Source organism: Augochlora pura, chromosome 4 (assembly GCF_028453695.1).
Source record: "Augochlora pura isolate Apur16 chromosome 4, APUR_v2.2.1, whole genome shotgun sequence".
In the NCBI taxonomy this organism is placed as follows: Eukaryota; Metazoa; Arthropoda; class Insecta; order Hymenoptera; family Halictidae; genus Augochlora; species Augochlora pura.
The window spans coordinates 26,492,185-26,496,670 of NC_135775.1; positions in this window are offsets into that span (position 1 = coordinate 26,492,185).

The window sequence follows — 4,486 nt, forward strand, 5'->3', positions numbered from 1 at the left end:
TTTATTTCGACTTAAAAAGTTCGCAGTTGCAATGATTAAATAATATTCGATTGGAATAATTTATTAGAGGAGAAGTAAAATTAATATTTATAGTAATTGTATAGTAAAAGACGGAATTTTATTTCGACTTGAAAAGTTCGCAGTTGCAATTATTAAATAAATCTCAATTGGAATAATTTATTAGAGGAGAAATAAAATTAATATTTATAGTAATTATATAGTATTTTATTTAGACTTAAAAAGACGAACAGGTTATGTTTTCAATCATAATCACGAGTCAGACTCGTCAAAGTATGTTAAGCGGTTAATATCGCGTTAACAGGAAACAGTTCGGCGCAATTAACCGGTTGGATCTTTTAAAGTAACCCGTCCTTTGCAGCAACCCTTTGGTCGTCGCCTGAAAGGATCGCGAAGCGAAAAAAAATGCGGAAAAATGATCGGTACGCTTCCACGAAACGAGTCGAGCACGCGAGCAAAAAATCGGAATCGTAAATTTTCGAAGCGACGGCTTCAGGTACCCCGGAAATCTTCTTTTTTTTTTCTCTCTCCCCACCCACGTTCTCTGGCTCTCGGCTTCCCGTGTCCGCCAGATTTTTCTCGCACTCGTTGCCCTTTTTTTCCTCTCGCCCGGCTTGAAAATGGGGCCCCAGTTCATCGGCAACAATGCGAATTATGAGCGATGATGACGATTATTTATGGGTTTACGATCTGATGACTTTACGACTCGAGGTTTTACCGCCTACACGCGAAGGACGTTATCCCTTTTTAAAAAGGACAGCCTGCCCCCGGACGACGAGCTCTCCGACGGGCACCAACCTGACGGGGTGCCCGTCACGTGGTCGCGTTCGGGAGCATCCTCCGTTGCCCGCCGCTCCGGTTTCATCTGGCCTCGGTGGCACGACGGAGCTGCAGATTGTTCTTGAAATTACCGGACAAATTCTTTCTGCTCCGAGAGGACATTTTTATCGCGTTCGATTTATTTAATTTATTTCATTTATTTAATTTATTTAAAATACCATAGCTGTAAATTTAATACTTTAACTGCTTCGATTTTGTACAGTTAACCATATCCGATGACCGGTGTAAGTAACAGAATTTTATATAAGTATTTTTTAATATTAAAGCTGCAAGCAACAATTTTTGTTAAAAGAAAAACATTGTCTTATTAAGCACAGTATTTAACATTTAGAAGGAAAATCTTCGTACAAAGGATTGTACAATTCCTTGTACATCGAAAGTGTCATGGCGGATAGAGTGCTCATACCAAAAGAATTAAACTACTTTATTTACCTAAAATTGCAAAGTATAAATGCGCGACGTTAATCACGATTTACAGATCCGAATAAAATTCGGCAAGTCCGACGGATCAGAAATTCGTTTCGAAATACGAGCAAAGAATTCCGTCAGGCCTCGTGCGAGCGACGCCGTCAGTCAATGTATTAACAAAAGAGTTACGATATTGTCGATTAAGCCGGTCGATAAGTGGATTCGCTACTCCGTCAATCGTTCAAAAGCGACAGCCGAGCCGCGAAAGGAAGCCCGTATAACCCCGAAACCAACTGAACAGGAACGTCATCGTGTAAATCGCGATTAACTCAAACCCCGACGGCGAAGAAACCGGAAGTGTCGGCCAGGTTTTCGGTGAGAAGATTTCACCGAGTCAACGGCGCGGATCCGACAAACTCGATCGATGCATTTCAAATGTTTCGCGGCACCGCCGCTGTGGAAAATCCGCGAAATCTCGCTCGGGCAAGAAACTCGCGAACGCCGACGGAACGCGTGTCTCGTTCAAGCAGATCGGTCGAGCTTTCTATAACATTTTATTGCTCAACCACCGGTCAGCTGCGTCAATTTATTTTGAAGATAAATTTTCTCGCATCCTTCATCGATCGCGATAAGTATAGTTTCGTCGACGGTTGTTCCAGAAGAATTACTTTAACACTAGATTTACGAAATCCGTCAAAATGACGGGTCACTGATTTGTTAACGTATTATCAATCAGATTTCAAAGATACATTTATTGCTTATTTATCGATTATATTTACTATAATTATTTATATTTATTTATTTATCGATTACATATTCTTCTTACTTTCATAAACAAATATAAAACGGCTGCTTTTATTACTCCGTAAACCTAGCGTTAAACAATGCGAAAATGACTATGTCACCAGAAGCAATTTCACATAAATCATAGAAGAAGTATATTTATTATGTAAAATAGATTTAACAAATTCTAACAGGTTTAATAAATTATAATTCGTCTGCAACGAGGTGAAACATAAAATAAAAATTCTATTTGGATAATTTTTAATCCGCTGAAAATCGTACCGATCAACGACAAGGTTTCACACGTTCGTTCGAACTTCGAAAAAAGAATACATAAAATGTTTGCGCGCGACTTGTACAAACAAGAAGAAGCGACCGATCATTTTCCGCCCACGTCGTCGCGTCCCGTTTCGAGGCCGCGGTCGTCGTAACTCTTCCAGGACGTCAGTTTTCGAGCAGGTTTCGCAAAACTCGGGCCCGATTTCATAAATCGCCAGTGTTCTCGATTGTCAGAGGCCGTAGCTGAAGAGAAGAGAAGAGAAGAGAAGAGAAGAGAAGAGAAGAGAAGAGAAGAGAAGAGGAGCTCCGAGCTCCTCGTAATAGCGCGGTAATAACGCGTTAAAAGCTGGCATGGATCTCGGTGCTGGCATGATCGGCCCGATCCCGGAGTCGTATATCAGGAATGATGAGTTTACGGCCATCCTCGTATAGCCATCATGCCTTCCTTCGTCCTTCTTCGCGCGCAATATTGTCGCAACAATGAGCGATTCGAGCTGCGTCAGATTTACGATCGGGCCTGGCTTGCCCAGGATCTGCGGAGGATCGTTTATGAACTGTCCCCGGCACTTCCTTCCTCGTCTTCCTTCTTTCTTTCTTTCACGTTTCCTGCACGCCCACCACTGGCGTAGAGAATCCCGTTGCCCGAAAATCAGCCTGGGGACCGCTCTTCGAGAACCTCAAAAATTAATCACTTTCGATGCTGTAAATACACCAACCATGAAATAATATTTCCGGCGGCAAAATTAATTATTTAAATCTCCGAAAGTCTCCAACTCTTTTCTAAATTCCACCCTGTCTTAACAAATATACAATGAATTATGTATAAGTAATATACAATGAATTATGTATAAACAATATACAATGAATTACGTATAAACAATATACAATGAATGATGTATAAAGAATATAATATTTAATATATTCCACTGAAATAAATCAGGAATAATAGAAACGTCTGGGAAATGCCTCGCAAAGGATGAAAGAGACCGGAAGGCGTGAAGATCCTTTTGAAGCCGCGAGATTTATCATTTTTCGTTGCCGCCGGGCACTCTCCCGTGGACGTTTTGTTACGCCACTGGCGTGGAATGAAAAGGGAGAGGCCCGGAATAATTTTCGGTGCGATAACTGAGCGACGGTCCGTGACGAGAAGTGGCCAAAAGTTAGGCTTTAACGCGGTCGGGACTACCTTCCGGCTCGACTGCGCAACATCCAGGAGCATTTCCAGGGTGGAGACGGTGGGACGTTTTCTGGTCCACGGGACATCCCGCTGACCGAGCCGTCAACATCCTTGACGGGGTTGCTTTCAGCCGGGCTTGGCGGGGGATGGTGACGGCGGAAAAAAAGTTGAAGGGCTGCTGCTGTGATGTTGGCACGACTCTTGTCTGTCGCTGTCGCAGCAGATGAAGATACATCTTCATCTTCCATTTGGAGATCCGCCCTCTTATCGTCGCGCAATCTGCTCCCCTTGTCTTCGACGAGCTGGTGAACGAACGCTTCGGGACAATCAGCCATTATGTTCTGTTTGGAATCCTTGGAATTTACGACGATATTACCATTTGGGATTCGTGGCTCTTTCTTAAAGTTATTAATCCATTATTTTCGCCGCGATTGAAGAATTGTATAAATAAAATTACTAAATAATTCTTTGAATTTTAGTTAAACTGGATTTGATATTGCTATTATTTATTCTAAAATTATTAACAATATTAGCCGTCCCAATTTTAGGATATTGGCTGCATGAACTACTGCAGATATAAAAGAATTATAAGATATAAAATTATTCGTCGCAATTGAAGAATTGTATAAATAAAATTACTAAATAATTCTTTGAATTTTAGTTAAACTGGATTTAATATTGCTATTATTTATTTTAAAATTATTAACAATATTAGCCGTCCCAATTTTCAGGATATTGGCTGGATGAACTACTGCAGATATAAAAGAATTTAATAGATATTAAAATTTATAATATTAAATTCTTTTATATCTGCAGTAGTTCGTGCAGCCAATATTCTAAAATGAGATATTGGGACAAATGTTGGGATAATAGGATAAAAGGGCTTAACCTAACAGCTGCCATTTTTATTTTCTTAGTACAGAAATAGATGTTAAAATTTATAATATTTCTGTACTAAGAAAATAAAAATGGCGGCTATTA